Source organism: Vespa velutina, chromosome 15, assembly GCF_912470025.1.
Source record: "Vespa velutina chromosome 15, iVesVel2.1, whole genome shotgun sequence".
Lineage (NCBI taxonomy): Eukaryota > Metazoa > Arthropoda > Insecta > Hymenoptera > Vespidae > Vespa > Vespa velutina.
In genome coordinates, this window is record NC_062202.1 from 2,973,788 (window position 1) to 2,990,669 (window position 16,882).

The 16,882-nt window shown below is 34.3% G+C and overlaps 1 long non-coding RNA gene across 2 annotated transcripts in view; it reads right to left on the bottom strand.

The window, feature by feature from the left end:
* LOC124954365 overlaps positions 1-16,513 on the bottom strand; it is a 31,313-nt gene extending 14,800 nt beyond the window's left edge. Inside the window, exons 1-6 of one of the 2 annotated variants that reach the window (XR_007102526.1) lie at positions 15,927-16,513; positions 15,697-15,868; positions 15,028-15,175; positions 14,769-14,918; positions 8,799-8,918; positions 6,635-6,860 (exon numbers count right to left, since the gene is read on the bottom strand). This is a non-coding gene — a long non-coding RNA (uncharacterized LOC124954365). Of the gene's footprint in view, positions 1-6,634; positions 6,861-8,798; positions 8,919-14,768; positions 15,176-15,696; positions 15,869-15,926 lie in introns of both variants that reach the window. The other variant, XR_007102525.1, reaches the window with a different exon arrangement.
* Positions 16,514-16,882: the final 369 nt, after the last annotated feature.

The following is a 16,882-nucleotide window of genomic DNA, read 5'->3' on the forward strand; positions in this document are numbered from 1 at the left end:
ATTTATAAAAAGAAAAAGAAAAGAAAATAATAAAATCTATCTATCTATCTATCGAGAAAAAGAGACAGAATGTATATATATATATTCTCTTCTATATATATATATATAAAGAAGAAAATTTTATATAAGATAAAGGAAATGAAAGATTTCGTCTCGGAGAAATGTTTTTACGCCTGTCGAATTATCCGATAACGAGAACGCGTTAAAGTTTCTATCTACGTTACTGTACGTTCGGAAAGGTGGACGATGTTAGAAAGGGAGAGACAGAGAAAGAGAAAGATAGAGTCGAAGGAAACTTTCCAATGTAATTTCAAACACGAACGAAATGGAATTCGGGAAGAACGTCGTGTTCGCGGTTGTATATCCCGGACAGAGCACGTCGAGTTTCCTTTTTAAAGGAAAAATCGTCGAGAAGGAAAACGTCGTGCCACCGCCGAGAAAATATTTGTCCGTTCTCTCGAAAAACTGGGTACCTCGAAAAATTCCAACAGCATTGTCTCTCCCTCGTAATGCTCTGTCCTTTTTCCTTATGTTTTCCATACAAATTTGTTCGCATTGTTTCGAAGTATAGAGCGTGTAATAAACTCGACTAGAACGACGACTACCATGATATCGTGCAAGCTTATTCCTATCTATCTCTTTTATCTTCGATCGAATCGAATTTTATCAAAGGACAATATCACGAAAATATTTTTCTATTTTTCTCATGGAATGTATCAATTTAAAAAATAAACTTAAACTCTAATTTCAATTAATTTATTTAATTTCTATATGCATTATTTTACTTTTGTAGAAATATTTCAGAATTGACAATCGCTCTTTGATAAAAAGATCTAATTATTTATAATAATTACATTCCTTCGATGAACATTATTATTGCATTGATATGAATATTTCAAATATAGATAATAATCTCGAAATTACTCTCTCTCTCTCTCTCTCTCTCTCTCTCTCTCTCTCTCGCTCTGTCGTCTTGGAAACTATTTCTCGCTTCGCTTTAGAATACGATAGAATAGAATACCTTAAATCAGGATCTCGATTTTTTTTGCTTCTAGTTTCTAAACACACTCCATTTCTCTACTCTCCCTTCATCTTGGAAACTGTTTCTCTTTGCATCATAGAATGCATTAGAATAGAATAATTTAAATCAAGATCTAGATTCTTTGTTTAATTTCAAAAGATAAGATTTATTTCAATCCTAATTAAAAGTTAATTGTCACACTTGGATGGTACTTTAATTACTATAGTAATTACGCCTTCTCTCTCTCTCTCTCTCTCTCTCTCTCTCTCTCTCTCTTGATGTATTTCAAAATTAAAATAATGACAATCTCGATTTATACGAATACGAAGGAAAATCCTTTTGATAAAATCGATCAGAACGTTAAAAGGATATTTAACGTTACTATTATGTGTTAAATAGTATGCATACGTGTACGTGTACATGTATATGTATCCATTTACCTGAATAAAAGAGGAAATTTATCAACGACAAATTTTAATAAGAGATATTGATTCTAAGCCCCTGCTTGTTTTCCCTTCGACGTTCGAAGCAAAACTTTGAAGTCCCGACGAATAGACGAAGTTAAATTCATTTATCATAAACAAAGCGTATACAATGATCGACGCGAAGCTAAACCATTCGATATAGTGTTTTGATATTGGTGAAAAAAAAAAAAAAAAAAATTATGAAAGTAAACGAAGAAACACGAAATTCATTTTAATTGGATCATCGTATCAATCGATTCATTGTATCTGATTAAAGTTTTTTCTTTTCTTTATTCATTCATTCTTTTCTTTATTCATTCATTCTTTTCTTTATTCATTCATTCTTTTCTTTCTTTTAATTCATTAAGAATCAACGATTCTTCTTTTCTTTTTTTTTTTCTTTTTTTTTTCTTTTTTTTTCTTTTTTTTTTTTTTATGATTATACATACAATAACATTCGTTGATTGATAATTATTATCAGAGAGTTTAGAAAAGATATGGGACGAAGAGGAAACGAAATTAAAAAGGAAAGAGAAATAAAAAGGAAGAAGAAGAAGAAAAAAAAAAAAAAAAAAAAAAAAAAAAAAAAAAGAAAAATTAATATTAACAAATAAACAAAAAGGACAAAATAAAAAAAAAGGGATAAAGATAACGATGAGCTTTTCGAGCAAAGTTAGTGGTATATTAAAATCATAGGGTAAGTTCTAAAGGAGAGCCATCTTTTCAGCCTTATTAATTAAGAGAGAAGGAAGCTCTTTTCAAGCGGGCCACTTCCTCAGTTATAAAACAACATCTTAGCGGTCTCTCTCTCTCTCTCTCTCTCTCTCTTACCGTTTCTCTCTTACTTTAGCCCGAAACTTCTTTCGATGGTTTACGCCAAGTTTCGTTGTGGTTTTCATCAGATAGCTCGGTATTCGTAATCTTATAAGTAAATTACTGGGAGCCTTCTTCTCAATTTCTCTGTTTTTTTTGTTCTTCTTTCCTTTTTAACTTAACGCTTTAAAAAATTTCACCCTTCAAGCCACTCTTCTCTCTCTCTCTCTCTCTCTCTCTCTCTCACCCTCTTCTCTAAAAAAGAATATTATTGATTTACTGCTCGTGCTTATCACGGGAGTTCAATTAATAAATGTATAATTCAAAACAGTGAACATCACTCGAGGATTGATATGTTTTTTGGAATTTCTCGTTAAAAAAAAAAAAAAAAAAAAAAAAAAAAGAAAAGAAAAGAAAGCCGAAACATAAAAAAGAATAAAAAGTAAAATAAAACTAAAATAAATGATTTCGCGCGTCGAACGGAAAAAGAAGAGATATTTAATTTTAAATATTAAAAGAGATAATAATAATTTTAATGGATATCTCTAAAGAAAGAATATTTGCAATATTTAATATAAATACAAATGAGACCCTTCGCGATTTATCTTTTCTCGATAATTTTGTTTCTTCTTCTCTCTTCCTCTCTCTCTCTCTCTCTCTCTCTCTCTCCCTCTCTCTTTCTTCCCCTTTTCGACGAAATCTCTAAAATCTTCGATTTCTATGCTCGTAAAAATTGATGTAGGTATCGAACGAGACAGAGGAAGGCCATGATCACACGTCGTTACCTGCCTGTTATGGCCTGGATCTGGATTGCTACTATACCACCCTCGTTCCGATCAATTAATCATTGTCAACGGCGATTCGTTTCCTGTTCCCGCCCTGAGCACTAAATTCAACGCAGGTACTGTCAATGAAAAGCGAATTGACGACCGGTGGTGTAACTTTGACTCACGAGTTCTGTCGAGAGCCAGCTTGATATACTATATACCGGGGTGATATCGTTAAAAAGAATTATATGTGTGAACTCATCGATTTTTACAATATTTTTTCTATTACTTTCTTTCTTCTTTTTTTTTCTTTTTTTTTTTTTTTTTTTTTTTTTTTTTTTTTTTTTTTTTTTTTTTTTTTCATTAACACAAAAAAGATAATCTTCGCAATTTGCGAAAACAAAGGGAAAAAAAAATAATAATAAGGGAGAGAGAGAGAGAGAGAGAGAAAATATAATGAGGGAGAATTTTTCTTTTGAAAAGAAGAAGAAGAAGAAGAAAGAAAAAAAAAAAAAGATGTCTTTGGAACATGGTCGTTACATTCGATATCATTTGTACGAGAGAACTTCTCTTAATTTTATTAGAAAGGACGAGATTATAAAGTTAGAAAAGGGAAGATTTCAATTTAAAAACTTTTCATAGAATCATATTCTTTACGTCGCTTAATGTTCTTAGTTCGCAAATAAGATTCGATCTAACACAATCCTTTTACCAAGTTACCGATCGATCGATTCGATAAGAATAGAAATAGAAAAGGGCCCCGATCGAACCGATGCGATCTTTTTCCCCGGACAAAATCTCAGGTTAATAGGATTTCGAGAATTCCGAAGATCCCTGACGTTCGTGGAAACACGAAACTTTTAGCTTTTATCGTTGAACGGACGTAGAACAAACCTATCGAGAATGTCGTCGAATTCGCAAAATCAGAAATACGAACTAAAGAAATTCCAAGTATTTCTAATCTTGTGAATGAATAGCTCTCCCCCTCCCTCCCGCCCCCTTCCGCCACGTGTATTCTCTTGATATATAAAAAAATCGAACTTTGTGTCGTCTGCAATTAATTTGCGAAAAGAATAAAAAAAAAAAAAAAAAAAAAAAAAAGAAAGAAGAAACAAACACAAGAAAGAAGGAAAAAAAAATAAAAAAGAGAAACTACAAAATACATACGTTTATATTTATATATATATATATATATATATATATATATATATATATATATATATAAATATATAGACGAGACATTAAAAGAAACACGATCGCTTTGATTCGGCACGCTGGCAAGACTCACAGTTTAAAAAAGTATTCGATGATGGCTCGTAAAAATTGATACGCCGACACCAGAGGCGGTTAACCGGACGTGAATGCAAATAAGATCGATCGATCGATCGTAAATTTTGTGAACCAAGCCACACGACGTAGAATCCATAGGAAATATTACGAATTTTTCCACATCCCTGTTAAGCCGCCCTCTCCTCTTTCTCTTCCTCTTCCACATTCTCCTCGCCACCATCGCCATTACCATTGCCATCACCATCGCCATCGCCATCGCCATCGCTATCGCCATCGCCGCTACCACCACCACTACCATTAGCATCGCCGACACCATCACTACCACCGACCTCCCCCTAGGTATTCATTTCTCTGCGTCAAAACGCACCGGACCCATTCGAGAATGACAAAAATTTTATCGTCCACATTTCATACACGCACGCAAATTTATATATTCTCACCTAACCGATTTTCCCTCGGTTTCAAACCTACTCGCCAATTTTTTTTCTTTTTAGTCTCTCTCTCTCTCTCTCTCTCTCTCTCTCTCTCTCTCTCTCTCTCTCTTTCTTTCTCCGTCTGTCTGCCTGTCTTTCACTGTCTTTCTCTTTTTCTCTCTGTTTCTCTAGTTGTTGTTTCTTTTTTTTTTTTTCCTTTTTTTTTTACAAGGGTCGGTCGTCCGTCGGTACAGTGACCATTTCGCTAGCTCTTTTTACGTTAACAAGACTGTCCGGAAAGCGGCCGTCGGTTATTTATAGGCGGACGTACGTAAACGTACAAAAGTGTAACGTTCTCTCTTTCGTTTAACCGGGAAATGATCCTTTCAGGTATACGAGCGTATTCCTCTGTTCTCTCTCTCTCTCTCTCTCTCTCTCTCTCTCTCTATCTATCTCTCTATCTCTCTCTCTCCCCCTCTTGTAATGTTAACAAAAATGAAGTTAAAAATACACGACAAGCAATTATTTTTGTGATGTACGTTTATAAAGTAACAAGATTAGAGAAAACTTTAGGAATATAAATATTATATTATTTTGAATTATTAGCATGAAATAATTGTATCACGTGAGTAAATAGAGAAAATTTATAGAAATTTGTTTCGGCAAATTTCTGAAAAGAATTACGAGGATACGGTGAAAAGAAAGAAACGATTGAGTGTAAAACGTAGGAAAAGTGTATCGTCGTAGAAGAAATTTGTTTTAATCCGATACTCTGTCAGACGTCTCACAGTTTACACGATACCGGTAATCCCGTAGAAAGTTTTCGTAGATAGGAGCTTGTAAAGAGACAAGCCCTAATTTGTAAACGACAAAAGGACATAACAACGGCAGAAAATGCGCTAGTAGTCCGATATGGTACAACTCCGCGTTGTTTCGTTCACTAGAATCTTCCGACAAAACTTTTCCTCGAATGTCTTATCCGTTTGTTGTTTCCACTCCCATCCATGCTATTCTTTAGACACTTTTTCCAACTCGAACTCCTGTCGCTTGTTTCCGATAAGAAAGTCGAATTTTTATCTGTCTTTAAGAACTTTATATATCCATGATTATATTTTATGACAAATTCAAAGTTGATTTTTAAGTAATTAAACTCGACCCGATAGAATGTCAAATTATTAGTTTTATTTTTAGCAAGTGAATATTTAAAAAAAAAAAAAAAAAAAAAAAAAAGAAATGTTTGAAACATGTCCCCGGAGATAAGCCACATTTATATGTATAAGTAATCCCGGAAAGTAGGCTACCTTATATGCAAATAGAGCCCCTGAAAGTATTCTATATTGTATATATAAAGAAGAACCCCCTGTATGTAGACAAACTTGTATACATATTTTGTAAACTCTATTTTATAAGGTATACAATATATAAATTATTACAACACTTTATTCATTTGTTTTGATTAACAATAAAATAGTTAATAATTTTAATTGAAGCAAATATCGTTAGATCGTAAAGCAGTTTAGTATCTATCTTCCAAATCGATCGTACACGTCCCACTAACGCGAAGTTATTTCCCATCTAATAAACTTCCCCGATTGCATCTCGTAATAGAATCGATGCTAATTTATAGCTATATATTAATAGAACGAGATAGAGAGAAGAAGGAGGGGAGAGAGAGATAGATAGAAAGAGAGAGAGAGAGAGAGAGAGAGAGAGAGAGAGAGAGGGAGAGAGAGAAAGAGATAAAAGAGGAAGTATAAAAGATGAAAGAAGATGATCGTTGATCTATACATATTTAAAGCAAATCATTCTAACGTATTCGTTGGCGATCATCATAATGTGATATAATCTGCCGTATGGACCACTTACCAGATCTCCACATAACGCACCATAATCCAGATAATAGGATAACAAGCGATGCATTTGCCAGTAACCAGGACAAATTTCAGCAAATATGTTCCATGTAACCAACCAGTAACACACGATTTCCTTTGATAGCTTGCTCGATATTGAGAATTTTTCATTGATCAATACAAAGCTATAATACTCCTGATCGATAAATCATGAATCATCGTATAAACACCATTCGTCGAATCTATAAAAGAAAGCGAAACATTATTAATTTAATTAAAGATTAATTCTTTACTGATATGTATTACAATTTTCCAATGAAATGGAAGTAAAAAAAAGAAAAGATAAAAAAAAAAAGAAAAAAAAGAATTAAAAAAGATAAATTAAAACGTAGTACTATTGTTAATTTAAATACAAAATTCTTGCAAATTTCAATATATCTCGTCAGCAAAAAAGAGCCAATATATATACTCATACATACGTATGTATCTAATATAAATTTAATCAAAGATTTCAAACGAACGTACACCCGGATATCCAGATATAATACATATATATATATATATATATATATATATATATATATATATATATATTAAACAATCTTTCAAAGATATTAAATGAAATCAAAAAAAAAAAAAAGAGAATAATTTCGTACAATTCAATGAACAAACGTATGACATTCAACTAAGTATTGTACAAGTGCTTCTCGTCCAGACGAAAGGATGACATGCAATAAGAGAAGAATGTGAGTAGAAGGGATGAGGGAGGTTAGTGATAGAGAAGAAAAGAGAACAGAAGAGAACAGAGGAGAACAGAATAGAGGAGAAAAGGGAGAGGTAGAAGGGAGGATGAGTTCATAGGTAATGGAATTCCATAGTTTCGTGACGGGAGTGAATCAAAGCGACCGTGAAGCCACTCGTTGACATGACAATTGCACCAATCATCAATGCATGAATCACGGGCAATCCACTTTGGGATCTTTCCCCTCAACCCATCCCTCTATCTCTATCCATCTCTATCTCTACTTCTCTGCCTCTCTATCTCCACCAGCCTCCTCTCTCTCTCTCTCTCTCTCTCTCTGTCTCTCTCTCACGTTAACGTCGTGCCTCGTTACGCGTCGAAGTTGCGTTGTGGAAAGTTTGATATCGATCTCTTGTTCCGATCTATACGCTTGTGTGAGCAACTTAAACGTAAATCTCTCTCTATCTGTCTCTCTCTCTCTCTTTCTTTCCCTCTCTTTCTCACTCCTATCCTTTCTAACTCCTGATATATACGTGTATGTATGTGCGTGTGCGTGTGTATATATATATACATATGTATATATATATATATATATATATATATATATATATATATACGATCAAAAGTTTTGCACAAACACGATATGGTTTTCGGGACACGGAATTACCCTCATCGATAATGCCGTAAAAGTTATACTCGCACGGGACGCGGAACTTCCAGCCCGGAGAATTCGGGATTCAATGGAATACGATCCTTTCATGGATGCTATGCATCTTTAAAATTTGATTCCATCGATGCATTCGGTAGGACGAAAAAGAAGAGTGGGAGAAGCAGGAGGAGAAGGAGAAGGAGGTGGAGATGGAGGTGGTCCACGGCTGGGATCGTTTCATACTGAATTTTAATACGTGCTTCATCGACCGTACTTTCCTACGCATGCACACACATACACACACACATACACGTACATACAAACGTACCACGTACACACATACACATAATATATATATATATATATATATGCATATATGTATGTATGTACGTATGTATGTATATATGTATACACACACAGGTGACATTTATAAGCTCGAACGTGAGAAAATCATTTACGTGAAATCTGTGATAAACGAGGTAGGATAAAGAATCGATTACATGGGAGCCTAATATCGATGAGTTTCGAACGTTTCTTCAAAAGCGTATCGTAACCCGTCACGAACCTTGACAAAATCGATTCTAATGAAATTCCACGAGTGGTACTGAGCTACTATATATATATATACATATATACATATATATATATATGAGCAAATGTATGTACGCATGTATATACATATGTATATGTAAATGTGGATGTGGGTGTGCACGTGTACGTGTGTGTGTGCATGTTCGCGCGCGCGCGCGCGTGTGTGTGTGTGTATGTGCGTGCATATATGTCACTCACGTGATCGAATCGAAGTGATCGATAAGCCAACCGCGTTGACATGGTAATTGCATCCGAAATTGAGCGAATTAGGAATCGAATCGCAGTCCACTCGAATACTCTTAATCATCTTCGATGATCCTATCGAAAGAAGAAATTATATAATATTACTTGATCTATTTATCAACAACAATTATTTATTATAACATAACTTGATTGTCACGGCTTTTCAATTATTATTCAAATGAATTTAATTTCAATTCCTTTTATTTACTTATTCATTTATTTATTTATTTTTGTTTTCTTCATTTCTAAATTCCACAAAATATATTGTAATATAATATATGAACATATTTACGAATATATAAGGAAGACTAACGTCTCGACAATCAACGCGTTAATTATTTATCTCTGATAAAACTCTAATGAGATTAATACTATTAATGTTAATTGTGAGAAATCATGGTCTCGGAATTAACAGATTTAGAGAGAGGGTAAGAGAGAAAGAGAGAGAGAGAGAGAAAGAGAAGGAGAGAGAGATGTTGTGTAAAGCATTAAGTCAAACGCACTGGAGTATGTCTTTTGGAATCCGAAGCGAGTTTCCTTCCCAACGGATAAGATTTAGTCTCGACCTCAAGATCGTACCATCTTCTCCCAGAATCTTCCAATCCTATCCATTGCATCTACGACGATCTAAAGGAACACGCATTGCATCGGAAACGTGCGATATCTAGTCTCTCTCCTTCTCTCTCTCTCTCTCTCTCTCTCTTTCTCTCTCTATCTATATATCTATGTATCTATCTATTTATCTATCTATCTATTTATCTATCTATCTCTATCTCTCTTTTACTTTTATTCCCTCGTAAAAATCACTTCAGACGGTAGAAGACATTATCAACTGGAAATAATCCTTCCTGTATACGATTTAATCTGATTTCGAAATGCACACATATAAAATTCAATTTTCGTAAAAATGAAACGCAAATTGGTTGTTTGCATTAGATAAATATAACAAATTAATAAACGTTAATATGTTAATCGATCGATTTAAAAATCCGATATGATTGATTTACGATTGATTTACGACGATTTACGATTGATTACTTAACTTTAATGTAAATAATCATTCTCTATATTACTGATAATATCCAATCGCGAAATAATATATTCAATTTTCTAAGTTTTATTTATCCTAAATTTGATTTTATATCGGTCGTTTAGAAAAAGCTTACATAAATTTTCAAACCCGGACGATTTTTGTTCCATTATTTAATCAACTTACTAAATATAGTTAGAATGTACGTGAAAGATAAATTTTCGAATAACAGGAACGGATTCAGTCGTGCGATACGAAATCGCCGCAATGGTAAGATCTTGATGACGATGGGTCGAGAGTCGAGAGTAAATAAGAACGAACGTTGTGCGCATAGAATTCCTATGGGATACACGGGATACGAAATCAGAGAAATGTAGCGTAGCGAGGAAGTGGATACGTTGCATCGTAGACTAGACTACTACGACTCTTCGAATGATCTGTCGTCTGTTTTAGGAATGACGTTGTTCTCAATTTTTTTGCTAAAGCTTTCAAACCATGCCAGTTCCGTTTCTATACTCTCTCTCTGTCTCTCTGTCTCTCTCTCTCTCTCTTTTGTTTTTATTTCTTTCGATGGTAGATACATAAAAATACTACTTTTCTGTTCTTATCCTTTGTTTTTCAATCGAAAAGAAAATTGCAGCAAAGATAAAGATCGATGCACATTATCTTTACATTTGATTGATATGTAGTTCGGAAAAAGAATGATAACAGATTTTACAAAGATTATTCGTCATTCGAATATCAAGAGAAATAAGAAGAAGAAGAAGAAGAAGAAAAAAAAGAGAAAGAAGAAGAAGAAGAAGAAGAAGTAAATTCTCCGATCACTTCTGAAAATCATTAAGATCGTGAACTTCCTGATCCAACGTAAACACAATTAATTTTCTCGAAGATGCATCAAGTATATTTTGTGTGTGTGTGTGTGTGTGTGTGTATGGGTAATACACATATATAAAGAACGAGAGAAAAATCTTTGATAGAAAAATTGCAATAAGATATAAACTTGATCGTTGGTCGAGTAACATTTTTCAAAAGTCTTAAAGTTATGAAACATTGCTGAATGAAAACCATTAACAAGATCAAAAGCGTCAAAGAAGATGCATCGTTTGCCATATTTGTCGGATAATAAGAAAATTCATAATTTAATTTCAACTTGGTTTTACTACTAGCAAACTTTCTTACAAAGCTTAACCTACCGCCCTAACTCTCTTCTTCCCTCTTCCTTTCTCTCTCTCTCTCTCTCTGTCTCTTTTTCTCTCTCTCTCTCTCTCCCGCCTGTCCTCTTAACCCCTCTCAATTTGGCCTCTCTCACCGAACTTACAAACATTAAAGATCTAGCATCATCCTTCGAGCAGGTACTAAGGTACGCTTCCTCGATTTTATCCGATAAGCATTCCAAGTTTATTTTCTCTACCTTAAAAACGTACAGAGAGGTGGCCCTTATTTCTTTCTTTTTTTTTTCTTTCTCTCTCTCTCTCTCTCTCTCTCTCTTTCTCTCTCTCTCTTTCTCTCCCTTCTTCTTCTTCTTCTTTTTTTTTCTTCTTTTTTGCCTTTTCTTGTTTCTTTTTCTTTTCTTTTTATGAAGCAAATAAAAATTCTTCTACGTCGTTACTAAGGCAAATATTGAAGTTTCACGGAAAGGAAAAACGTAGATATAAGAGTAGAGTATTACGATGTACAACAAGGAAAGAACGTAGGGTAATAACAAATAGGACAAGTTTGTCAACCCTTTTCCTATTGAAAAAGTAGAACGACACCTCAAAGGATGTTTCTCTGCGATCTAAGAGTATTTACTGTCCACCTGGGCGATCTTTAAAATAGAAGAAGAACAAACGATTTTATTCGACGTTGAACGTTTCAACATTGTGATAGAAAAATCCTTAAATATGTGCATTCTGACACTTATTACTTTTTTCTTGCTTTTTTTTCTTTTTATTTTTTTTCTTTTGTTTGTTTTTTTTTTTCTGAAGATAGCCGAGGACAATCGTCTGAACATTGTCTCTGAAAATATTTGGAATTCTCTTAGATTTACGAATATTCTTTGAAATCTCTTTACAAAAAATGTTAATTCAAATTAAAAGCGAAAGTTAATAACTTTTTTCAAATAAAATTAACGGGGATCAAGTATCGTTAATAATATCGATGAATTTGAGCCATAAGATGATTGATTTATCAAAAAAAAAAAAAAGAAAAGAAAAAAAAAGAAAAAAAAGAGAGAAAGATAGAAAAAAAGGGGAAAAAACCAACTACCATTGCGTTAGTATTTAATTCAATTTTACAGCAACTGCGTATCCTGTGGGTTTGACGAGTATACTTCGTCGTTTTTTTTTTAATTTTTGCCACACAAACATATATATATATATATATGTATACATTTTTAAAATATAGAATTAACGGGTTAATACATCATCGATTTAGAATTAGTTTCAATGAAAGAATCCGCGAAACGATTTGAAAAGTCACGGATTGAAATTCTTGAACGAACAAATAGTGGAAAATTTGAGCCGATGCAAAAGAAAAACAAGAGATTAACGAAGGAAGAGTAGAAGTTGAAAAAGAGGAAAAGGAGGAGGTGGAGGAGGAGGAGGAGGAGAAGAGGGAAAGTAATACTCGCGCTGAGAAAAATAAAGAGTGAGAGATCAATTAAAAGGCAGGTGCAGTGATCCGAGTTGCGGCGTTTTAATTAATTTCTCTAGCTTTCGAAAAAGTACCTCGAGAAGAGGGAATCGCTATTAGACTGTAAGATCCAATCGAACGATTCCCAAAATTCTATTGGTAGGAGTGTTCCTATTCCATATAGAACAGGAGAGAGATAGAGATAGGGAATAAGAGAGACAGAGAAAAGGAGAGAGAGAGAGAGAGAGAGAGAGAAGGTGAAAGGTCCTTACGAGAGGAACAGAATAGTTACTTTGACTGATGCGTTGAGCCACGACAAAGGATATCTTGGCCTGAAAACGTGAAGTAGTTTCAGTGAAGAAAAAGGAAAACGCCTTCGAAGCAATCAAGGTTCGGGACCAAAGAGCAGAACCTGACTAACTCATTTAGCCGAAGCAGCCGGGACACTTAATGAAGACAGTGGCGAGAAGACAGTAGGAGCCACTCGCCGCTGATGTTCTTGAAGAAGAAGAAGAAGAAGAAGAAGAAGAAGAAGAAGAAGAAGAAGAAGAAGAAGATGACGACAACGACGACGACGACGAAGAAGAAGAAGAAGTAATATCGATTTCGCCTTTCGATTCAAGAATGGTTCAAAGTAGACGCGGAGACTATGCTTACTACCTTTCCTCTACAATAGAACGTTACACTCCTTGGACCTAGATAAAAGCGAAAGCGTGTTGAGTCTAAGAGTTTCAGGTGAAAAAGAAAAGGTAGATAGGAAGGAAGGAACGGTGGGAGGGAGGGTAGAGCGAGGGGGAGGCAGGGGCGGGTGGAAGAGGATGGGCCGTATGGTAGAGGTACTATCGAAAGAAGAAAAGAGTTCTCTTTCTAAGAGAGAGAGAGAGAGAGAGTATAGAAAAAAAAACCTGCTTCTCCCTGCAAATAAAAAAAAAAAAAAACAAAGAAAAAAAACAAAGAAAAAAAAAAGAATAAAGAAAAAAGAAAAGGAAAGAAAAGAAAGAAAGAAAGATAGAGAGGGTATGAGAATGAAAATGAAAGAAAATTTTTGTTCACAATCTACGATCGCCTATTCATTCAGGCGATCAAAGAACAAAAGCGTCTGTGTATAAGACCATATCTACTTAAAACTATATATATATATATATATATATATATATATATATATATATGTGTGTGTACATATCTATGTACGTATTCGAAGTTTAAAAAAAAAAAAAAAAAAAAAAAAAAATGGAAGCGAGAAAAATGAAGAATAGTGTAATAGTTAAAAAAAAAAAAAAAAGAAAAGGAGGAAAGGAGACAAGAAAATAAAAGAGGGCGAGAAGTAAGCGTGACCGCAACGAGAGGACACTTTTTTTCTCTTAGCACGCTGATACGAAAAGCCTTATCGGATGGCACTGGAGTCGGCACATACTTCAGACCGACAGTACGCTGACTGTGGACGATACTCGCAGATGGTCGCGACGATAAGTGACCCTCGTTGCAAGACCAGGCTCTTACTTCTACAGAGAGAAAGAAAAAGAGAAAGAGAAAGAGAGAGAAAGAGAGAGGAATCCCAGCTAAGTAAGAGAAAGAAAGAAAGAAAGAAAGAAAGAAAGAAAGAAAGAAAGAAAGAAAGAAAGAAAGATGAAGAGAGAAGTAACGAAAGTAGCGAGAAACGGTGAGGAAGAAAAGAGTGGGAGTGATGGGAGGAAAGAGAGAAAGACGAGAGCGGGACCCCGATGTTTCCGTGCGAATGGAAACGGGCATGCAATAGAAAAGGCCAGGGCTCTCCAATTTGCTGAGAGCTCTCCATCTCCCAAGCCCTTCTTGTTCTCTCTCTCTCTCTCTCTCTCTCTCTCTCTCTCTCTCTCTCTATCTGTCTCTATCTATCTATCTATCTATCTATCTCTCTATCTCTTTCTTTCTCCTCTTCCTTGCTACCCTGCTTTTTCTTTCTCTCTCTTTCCATCTATAAGGTATTTCTGTCCTTTTCTCCCTTTTCCAATCCTTCCACCTCGTCTTGCATCTCTTTCTCTCTTTATCTCTCCCTCTCTCTCTCTTTCTCTCTTTCGATATTCCCCTCAACCCCTTCATCGTACCATCACAGTTTCTGTTTTCCGTGCATTCGCACTTCCTCCCTTCGCCTATCTTATTACGTTTGTTTTCCTTCGTTCTTTCAGTCCACGACCCCCTCTCTCTCTCTCTCTCTCTCACACACACACACACACACACTCTCATTCTCCTCTTACCACTTCTCGACGAATTCCATTCTTTTTCCATTTTTTTTTTTCCCCACGTACCTCTTTCGCTCTCTATTTTTCTCAGTTTCTTAGTTTCTCTTTTTTTGGCTTAAATTTTCACAAACACGAATGCACTCGACCACTAATGGCAACGTTCGTTCTTGAATTAGGCATCCAAGGCAACCAGCTATTCCTCAGCGTATGTTTCACCTAAAACCGGAATACGATTCTTAAGATAAGATCTAGCACTGATGATGACATGTTCTACTAGGAGGAACTAGAGCGGAATGGAAAATAAATTAGATGCGAGATGCATAACTTGTAGATTACGTTCCAAACGTAGTCGACGTGTTAATATGCTTTCCTGGGACACGTCAACGCGAAATTATTGAATATTTCTAAGAGCGCGAGTAAAATTGATCAACATTCAATTAAGATCCTTTTCCTTTTTGTCTATGATCCCATATCTGAAATTGGATTCGTTTGTAATAATTGTGTAATTAATTTTATTTTTATCTTCTCTTTTTATATTTATCTGTTTTTCTAAGGAGAAAATAAATTATAAAAAATATCAAATGAATATACTAATTGAATAATTCAATAATTTGTATAAAATAAACAATTTAAAATATCAAAAAGTCGAACGATTCCCAAAATTCTAATATAAATAATATTCAAAATGAAACATTGAAAATAATAATAATAATAATAATAATGATAATAATAATAACTATAACAAAGATACAATTAAATTTGAAAATAAATTCGTGTACATATCTATTACTTCTTTACCTCTTTTTAAATTCTTTCTAGTTCTTGGAAAACGTCTTTGTGTCTTCGATCTATCTCGCTCCCTTTCATCTCCCGAGCAAATCAAAATGTGTGTACGTGTGTACTCTCGAATCTATATAGGTTGGTGAGACGATAGAGGAAAGAGAAGAATTTCCGATAACGTGGTGTAGAACCTAGAGGATCTTGTCCTTCTTACACGAAAAGGATCCAGGAAATTGATCCAGCTATGGAGATAACACCGTCGTCGTCGTCTTCATCGTCGTCGTCTTCGTCTTCGTTGTCGTCGTTTTCGTCTTCGACGTCGTCGTCGTCGTCGTCGTCGTCGTTGTCGTCGTCGTCGCGGTGAAAACTCTCAGACAGCTGTCAACCTTAGGCAGTCTTACCATCAGAGATCTTGTTTGTATGTAGATACACGAAACGTCTTACCAGTTTCCTCGTTCCATGTACGACACCAATCTGCCAGTTTCGTTACTTCCTATATCTCACTTTACAAAATTTGTATCACCTTTAAAATAGACACCGGATATATGTATCGCGTTGATAAGATTACCGATAACGTATCGTAACATTTCTATATAAAGAATGATCCTTTTAAGTAAGACCACCTAAATATCTCTTTGGCTTATTATGATGCAAAAAATACTTTTTTTATATCTTCGACTTTTTACCAAAAATATAAAAAAAAGTGACCCATCAATCGTCATCGTCGTCGTCGTCGTCGGTCCTATTTAGTCGTTTTCATCGTCGTTGTTCCTATTCTCATTGGATTAGGTAGAACTTTCTAATTTACTTAAAAGATCCACCCTGTTATATGATTTGAATGATCGTGAAAGTGATCGAATTGTTTAAGTCACATATTAATCGTTTCGAGATATTTTAAGTATAGTTGATCTTAAAAGATAATTCTTTTATGTTATTTAAACATTTTTTTTTAAATAACGTACGAGACAGGATATATGTCTTTTTAATATTTCAAATGACTTTAGATCACTATCATGATCAATAGCTCTCATATGTAATTGGATATATCTTATTAAGAGAAATATGAGAACGTCTTGTGTACTCACTTTATAATGGATTAATTTAAGAGCAAATAAATCAAGCTCCATGAGTTTGAAAGAGTTTGCTTAAAGTTTATAATTCTCATAATTTATTTCAACGATGAATAAATCATCATTGCTGCTGAAAATTTCTAGAGAATCCGTAAAAACTCAAATACATGGATGATAAACTTTTGAATATAATCGAACATCCGTTAAAAGAAATCCTAAGAAGAAAAAGTAATTTAGTTTAAATAAAGAATCAAAAATAATCTCATGTATTCTCGTAATAACAAAAATATTTCTCAAATACATTTCTATATATTTTCAAAATATACATAT